We start from the raw sequence: 8,523 nt of genomic DNA, 5'->3' as shown, positions 1-8,523 counted from the left end.
AGCAGGTCTGCTTGGTGTTGGCTCCCTTCCTGCAGGGAACCAACCTGGTGAGTGAACAACGGGCATCCCTCTGCCAGTGGGTGCCCTTTGTTTGTCTTCTGGACAGGGCACTCGGCGATTTGGTGGATTTGGGAGAGGAGGTCCTGAAGCAGCTGGAACAGCAGCCGCCTGCGCAGTCCACTGCTCCGCAGGTATTGGAGGAGGATGAGGAGGAGTTGGAGGTGCTGGATGTTGCTGCGGGGGGGGGGGGCAAACATCGGAGCGCAGCAGCAGTGGTGCGAGGATGGAGAGAGGAGGAGGAGGACACTGACCCTGATGTCTCTGTTACACGGTCCACCCTGTTCCCCATGGCAGCACACCTGCTGCACTGTCTGCGCACAGACCCCAGGGTCAAGTGGATGCAAGCGAGGGAGTCACAGCCAGCGCATGATCCGGATGGTGGCTGACTACATGGGGTCCTTCAGTGGGCTTGACACCGGCAGCGAGGAGCCTGTGGACCCCATGGAGTACTGGGTGGAGCGCTTGCACATCTGGAGGGAGCTTGCGCAGTACGCCCTGGAGGTATTGTCTTGCCCCCCTTCCAGCGTGCTGTCTGAGAGATGCTTCAGTGCGGCCGATGGCGTGGTCACTGAGAAGCGCTCTCGTCTGTCCACAGAGGGCGTGGACAGACTTGACATTTTTGAAGATTAACCAGGCCTGGATAGAAGGCACTTTCCTGGCACCTGTTGTCGGCGAGAGGAGGACATGAGGTGCCTGCCTGGGAAATACAATACATTGCCTGCTGCCATACGTGACAACTCCTCCTCCTCCTGCTGCATTTATTTATTGATGAATTTATTTATGTATTTATTGTATTTCTATGTGACTCCTCCTGCTGCTGCTGGTCTGCTGCATTTATTAATTTATGAATTGATTTATGTATTTATTGTATTTATAAAGCGGCAACATATTACGCCGCGCTCATTTTCATCCTCCTGCTGTCAGTGGTCCCACCCCCAGGGTCCACACAAAACATTGCCTGCTGCCAGTGCCACACGTCACTCCTCCTCCTCCTGCTGCTGTATTTATCCTCTAGAGATGGGCCGAACGGACTGCCAATCATAAAATAATTGCCCGCCATAACAGGTTCTCGTTAAAGGATTTAAAGTAAATTCATTTCAAATACAGCAAGCCCTCAATAGTCCTGTATTGCTATTTTTGGTCACTACTTCGGGACGGGCATGCCTGCCTGCTGCCCTCCCTGGATGTGCAGTGGTAGCAGTTTCTCAGGTTCCGGGCCGAAATCGAACCCTCATTCCCAGGCCATTACCCGGGGTCATAATGGCAAACTTGCCCTCCAATAGATTCTCGTGAAAGATCAAGTGGACTTTAAATCCTTTAACGAGAACCTGTTATGGCGGGCAATTATGTTATGATTGGCAGTTAATTCATTTCACATACACAGCAGGGCCTCCAAAGTCCTCCTCCTGTATTGTTACTTTTGGTCACTACCTCGGGCCATACGTCACTTTTTTGTTTTGCTTTTTCTTAAATACACCTATTTCAATGTGATTTCCCTTTAAAAAAAAACGCATCAAAATTCCCGAACACTAATTTTTTACCGAATTTTGAAATCGACACCCGAACCGAATCCGAACCGAATTTCGCAGTCGAAGGCGAATTCGAATCCGAATGTCATGCAGACCCAAATTCGATTGTACCCTGTTATAAGTTGAATGTTTTGAGATTTTAATCAAATGATCGATCACTGATGGATTTGATTTCTATCTAGCTAGGGCCCTGCTGGATAAGAAATTATATACCTGTGTGATGGCATGCGATTGAGATATCAAAGCTATTGTTTAATATAGTGATCCTTATACAATATTGGTTAATGGATATACAGACAGTATATTACTTGGTTTAAAATGAATTTTCAGTAGTTAGCTGAGCTTAGCATGTGTTCTTTTCTCGTGGAACTTGAGGTCACAAGGTTATTCCAGAATAGATCTATGTCCAGCCAGCTTCAGGTTGCAGGAATAGTGTCATGGTTACGGAGTCGATAGCTGGTTGTTATGTGACGTGACTCAACCCTAAATTATATTTAAGTTAGGAAAGGATGCTTTGCTCATGTCATGACCATATGTAGTAGAAGATTCAAAATGTAATTCTATGTTAGTCCTGAGTTAGAAGAGGAGGCTTCACACCATATGTAGCAGCGTCATTGTTGGTCCAATCAGAAGGCAAAGCAGTAGAATACTGAGACCTAAGATGTGTATAAGAACTAGCAGGAAGTTTTGGACAGTGTCATTCACTCTCACACACACATACACACCCATTCATTCACTAATTTTCTTTACATGACAGGCACATATACAAATATACATATGCTCAAATAGAAGACTACTACAAACAATACATTCCATATACAGATTATACAGCAATTTACTCATTCTGTTTTTATATCTTTTGTAACTAGAGATGAGCGTAATGACTTAATTACAATTTTGCGAAATTTCGCGTAATTAGTGTAATTACGATTATGGCCGTAAGTACATAATCGTAATGAAGAAGGATTTCGTGAAATTCTGCGTAAGCGTAATTTTTGCGTAATTTTCGCATTACAGTGGGTATCGCGAAATTACGTTTGCCTTGCATGCAACCGTTTGTAAGCGTAGTTACATAACGTAATTTCGCGATAGTTCATATTACTGTAAGCGTTAATTTTCGCGTCGTTTTCGCATTACGGAATGCTATTTCGCATATAAAATTCGCCATGTAGTGATATTTCGCATCAAAATTCGCCATGCAGACGAAGATGCCTTTGGCGAAAAATTCGCCAGCAACCTTGCTAACAAGTAATTACGAAATTCGCGAAATTACGTTATGGTTTAACGCGAAATTACGTTATGAACGAAACGCGAAATGATGCGTTGAAAATTACGCTTACGGTATTTTCAATTACGATTTTAATGGCAATTACGCTACCATAATTTCGCATCGTAATTATAGTAACGTGAAATTTCGAAAATTTCGGCTCAACACTATTTGTAACTGATTTTTGATGTACCAAAGAACTGTACCTTATTGAATATTGAACATCTACAAGATCAATAACGATTAATTAAAATCCACATCCACATTTTACTGTCTCCTGAGGACTTTGTTTTTAAAAGAACAATTTTTCCTAATCCCATTTTATAACATACCCGAACTGAATTTTGGTACATCTGAGCATGCCTGTTTGATAAATCTGGCATTATAGCTTTGTGCACACAAGTGCATACTCCGCTGCTAGGGGACTGTTTGTACAGCTGTGTGACATGGCTGTCCCCTCTGTGGGCTCGGAGGTGATCAGCTGTCATTGGCTGAAGCCTATGACAGCTGATCACGGGGATTGGTTGGCGGTGGGAGGGGGAGCACAAAATTAAAAAAGACACTTTTTTATTTAAAAAATAAACAAATATTGATTAAAAACCAAAACATTGGGGGAGCGATCAGACCCCACCAACAGAAAGTTCTGTTGGTGGGGGCGAACACTTGTGTGCTGTGTTGTGCGGCTTTGCAGCGAGCCCTTAAAGCTGCAGTGTCCCTTATTGTGAAAAATGGCCTGGTCTTTGGGGTTTAACAATGCGGACATCAAGTGGTTAAAGTAAACCTGAACTCAGAACTTTCTCTCTGGTCTGAAAGATACACAACAGCATAATAACCTTTATAGAAGAAACATTTCTTTGTTACGGCTGATAGAAACAGTGCATATTTATTGCAGGATTTTTAATTCCTGATTCATGGAAACGCACATATTGTTAACATCCTGTGCTTTCAAATGAGCATATCTGCCGTCTCTGCCGTGGTAGTCGTGACACAGGGGAGAAATCAAATTAAAACTTGTGATTAGACACAAATGAGAGGTAATTAAACAGGCTAAACTCTCTAAATGCATGCAGGGTGTATTTCTCTGTTCTCCTTCTGTCCTGTGCAAAAGTTCAGGTCCACTTTAAGACCTGGGGATTATGGCTCAATTCACCAGAAGGTGGACACATCTTCTCTCAAATCAATTTGGTAGAATTTAAGGAAGGAGTTTCCTTTCTCCTATCATCTTCATCTATACACTGTTCCCCACAGACTCACGAAAATCATAATGCAGCAGCGCTTCACCAGAAAATCAAAAAATACACTTATTGTGGCATGGGTTCACCAGAAAATAGTTGTAACACAGCAGAGCGTTTCACCATAAAATATACTTATTGCGACACACACTACACACACACTACACACACACTACACACACACTACACACACACTACACACACACTACACACACACACACACTCCCTGTTTTCACTACCTTATAGTGTCTGAGCCCTTATGCAGAGAAATAATGAGGAGAGAAAAGCTGAGAGAGAGGGAAGAAGATATTTGCCTCACCAGGATTGCACTTTGAGGGCTGGTGCACACCGAGCGTGTTTTCTTGCGTTTTTACAGCCGCTTGCGGCTGCGGAAACGCGTGGGTAATGTATTTCAATGGGGTGGTTCACACCAGAGCGGGAGGTGTTTTGCAGAAACGCATACTCCCGGGCTGAGGCATTTTTTGGATTGCGGAGACGTTCCTGCCTCCAATGTAAAGTATAAGAAAAACGCAAACCGCTCTGAAAAACGGCAGTTCACAGCGGTTTTGCAGGTGTTTTTGTTACAGAAGCTGTTCAGTAACAGCTTTACTGTAACAATATATGAATTCTGCTACACAAAAACCGCTACGCAAAATGCTAGCTGAAATGCTGCATAAAAATAACAAAAAACATTAAAAAAACCGCTAGCATTTTGCGGATCTGCTAGCGGTTTTTGGTGTGCACCAGCCCTTATTTAGCTTTCCTGTATGACAAGAAGACACAAACACCCAGCACTAGTGGACGAGGGAAACAAAGGTGAATGAAGGAGGCTGGTGCACACCAAGAGTACTTCTGAGCGCTTTTCAAATTTACAGCGATTTGAAAAGTGCTGGGCTAATGTTACCCTATGAAGGTGTTCCCACAGCAGCATTGTGATTTTTTTTTAAATCGCAAACATGCTGCAGGTAGCATTTATTGGAGCGATTCTTTCAAAAATTGCTTCACAATGTCGGAAATTGCTATTGCGATTTTGTCGTGCACTAGCCCAGAGAGAGGAGGAGTAAAGTGAGACTGAGAATAGCCGGAGATGGAGCAGAGAGCTGATCTGTATTGCAGTACCACATTACACAGAGACTAGTTGCTGGTAATAGGACTGCTGTCCCTGCCAGTCCCTCACACAAGTCAGAGAGCAGCTCTTCTGGAGTCTAGGGACTGTCAAAACTTTTCAACCTGTTTAACACCTTATCTGCACATGCAGTCATTTTAACAATGGGGAGAGACCAGACAGATTTTTTTTCCCAAGGACCCTCCTCTGCATCATGCTGTGTATATTTACCAGCTTGCCTGCCCTCTAATTGCACTTTTATCAGCTAGCCAAGTGTTTCACATTGCTTTACAACAACAAACCTGAATACACCAGACACAGGACCAGCCCTAAATCACTGAATAAAAGGCAGCCTGGGGGGCAGTCCATGCCTGGCTGCTACACTCAGTCTTTACATCCACTCAGTTACCAGTAGCAGAGAGAGAGGAAATGAGTGAATCAGTTAAGAGTGAAGAGTCAGGACTCAGGAGCTGATGCTGTACTCGGAGCCTTCTCTCACTGACTCATTACTGTGGTTCTTTGAATCATTGAGCTGAAGGAACTGAATGAATCAGTCAGTGAATCAGTTATGAGTTGAATCAGGCACTGCTGTTAGCTGTTGGACTGTAAACTGATACCTGAGTGAGCCGAAAGGCATTTCTTCTCTCACTACTCAGCAGCGCTCCTGGCTCTTCCTGCCGCTCTAGGCAAGAATTTTTACCTGCCTGGTGGTTGAGAGGCCTGTGCTCCTTTCCACGAACTGTTGAGCTGTGTACTCAGCAAGCAGTTACCAGGCAGCAGTAAGCAGTTATCATGCAGCAACAAGCAGTTACCAGGCAGAAGTGAGCAGTTGAGAGAGTATGAGAGGCATTTCACTGCCTATCAACAGTTCATGGAAAGGAGGCCTAAGGTTAATATACATGCACAGCTTCTGTTTTGGGTGGAAGGTCCATTTGTTGTCTCATGGGGGCCTCGGCGCATCTCTGTAAGTATACCAATCAGAGGTGGCCTGGTGATGAGCTGATCTACCCTCTTTTGTATTCAGAAAAATCAAGGGACCACCAGCGATAAAGATTTTGTCTCATGAAACTATTAAATAAGCAATACAGTGTGTGTGCGTGCGTGCGTGCGTGCGTGCGTGCGTGCGTGCCGAGGCGGGTGGGCACGGACACGGCATGTGCATTGGTGACAGTCCTAGAGCCCCTTTTCAAATGGGCTTAGGTCACTAGTGTTATATATATATATTTTGAAATCCCCTTAACTCCTCTAGTCTTCAGGTCACATGACAAGATGCTAATTCAGACATAAAAAGAGGAAGCGCCATATCAGGATGCAAAACACTGCAGAATTAGAAGTGGTAGATGTCTTAAAGGAAAACTGTAAAAAGCGGGATTTGGAGGCTGACATATTTCTTTCCTTTTAAACAATTCCAGTTGCCTGGCTTTCCTGCTGATTCTCTGCCTGTTATATGTTGAATGTTTTGAGATTTTAATCGAGTGATCTAAATATTTGATGACTTGATTTCTTCACATAGCTTTGGGACCTGCTGTGGGGAGAATGGGAGTTGTTGATATTGGATGTGACGCGATTGAGATATCAAAGCTATGGATCAATTATATATATGTGATATTGATAAACCTGAATGAAAAGAAATCTTCCATTATCTAGGTTAGGGGAACAAGGCTTTAGTGGGAATTTTATCAATGTTCCATTTCAACATAAGACTTTGTCCATAATGTCTGTAAACTACCCCCTCGCTTGGAATGTATATGTTAGCCATTTCCCATAGTGGAACGAGAAGCTATGGTTAAACAGCTGTCTCTCATTATCTCTCTAGCAGAATAAAGGACAATAGATGTTCTAGTTTAAACCAGTCTTGATTTGCAAAGCTGAATAGTTAAGCTATAGCATTTAGGTTTGGTAGTCAACAAATAGAAACTATAGCATTATTTGATCAGCCCAATCAGAGATGGTATCGTAATACATTGTGGGACCATCCCATTTCATATATAAAATGCACAGTCGGGAAAGATTCTTTCATTCTCATTCTATCTCTGCACTCACACACACACACACACACATATATTCACATACAGCACAAAGACAATAAGCCTTAATATACATACAGATTACTCAGCAATTCAATCATTTTGTTTTTATATTTTTTGTAACTGTTTTTGATGCAACTAAGAACTGTACCTTATTGACTTTTGAATATTTATGGAAATCAATAATGCTTAATTAAACAACCACATCTTTTAAATGATTGATCGCGGTCTCCAAAGATTTCTGTTTCTGAACTGGTCCTGTCTGCTGAACAGCAATGCAACAAGAGAGTCTCCATCACCTTTAACCTGGAGCAGTAGACTTAAGGCACCCACTAATGATACAATCTTTATTGTACAATCTTGTCACTTCTATGTACGGTAATATCAGGGACTACCTAAAGTATTAATTCAAAGTATATTCGGTAAGTTTACCCTTCTACTACATAGATTTGGTAAATCTGTACAAACAGGATTGCATCATTAGGGGCCACCTTAATGGGGTTCTGTGGGGGTGTCCTGGGGATAAAAACAGTCACTTACCTGGGGCTTCTATCAGCCCCCTGTAGCAGTAATGTCCCATGCCGTCCTCCTCCGATCCGCCGTTCTCCGCCGCCGGCCCCAAGCAATTATTCGTCTGATGACAGACGAATAATGTGGGCTCCCGTTTGCCTGCGCAGTAAGCTTCCAGTGACGCACAGTACAAAGGTTTCTTGTACTGCACAGTAAGCTTCTGATGACGCAGGCGGAAGCGAGCAGGCGCGCGGCCCTGGCCTCGCAGCCACAGTTGAAAGCATGCAGCACTAGACCGGAGACGGCGGCGGAGAACAGCGGATCAGAGGAGGAGGGCGTGGGACATTATTGCTTCAGGGGACTGATAGAAGCACCAGGTAAGTGACTGTTTTTAACCCCAGGACACCCCCACATAACCCCTTTATTTATCTCTAAGTATCTCATTATGGCCTTCAAAAACCTCACAAGTTTGCTTTATTTAGAGGGGAGATAGAGGGGAACCTTCTAGATCCTAAAGAGGCTCCCTCATCCCTGTATATCAGACTACTCCAGTGCTGGAACCCCCAAAGTGTGGCCTCCTTGTGCATGTGAACTAGCACGCTTGGGCTCTGGCATAGCCACGCTCAATTGGGTCCATGCTATTGCGCAGGTGCAGAGTGCTCGTGCCTGAGCAGTAGTACGGACTTGATTTGTCCTGGCTTTTTCTGAAAAAAGCAAAGCGATATGGTGCTAGTGTGCCTGCTGTCAACAAGCTCTTTTTCGGTGGTTCCAGCGCTGGAACAAGCTTGTAGAG

This window comes from Hyperolius riggenbachi, chromosome 4, assembly GCF_040937935.1.
Source record: "Hyperolius riggenbachi isolate aHypRig1 chromosome 4, aHypRig1.pri, whole genome shotgun sequence".
NCBI classification, from domain to species: Eukaryota; Metazoa; Chordata; class Amphibia; order Anura; family Hyperoliidae; genus Hyperolius; species Hyperolius riggenbachi.
The sequence above is the reverse complement of the archived record's forward strand: the minus strand, read 5'-3'. Positions refer to the sequence as shown.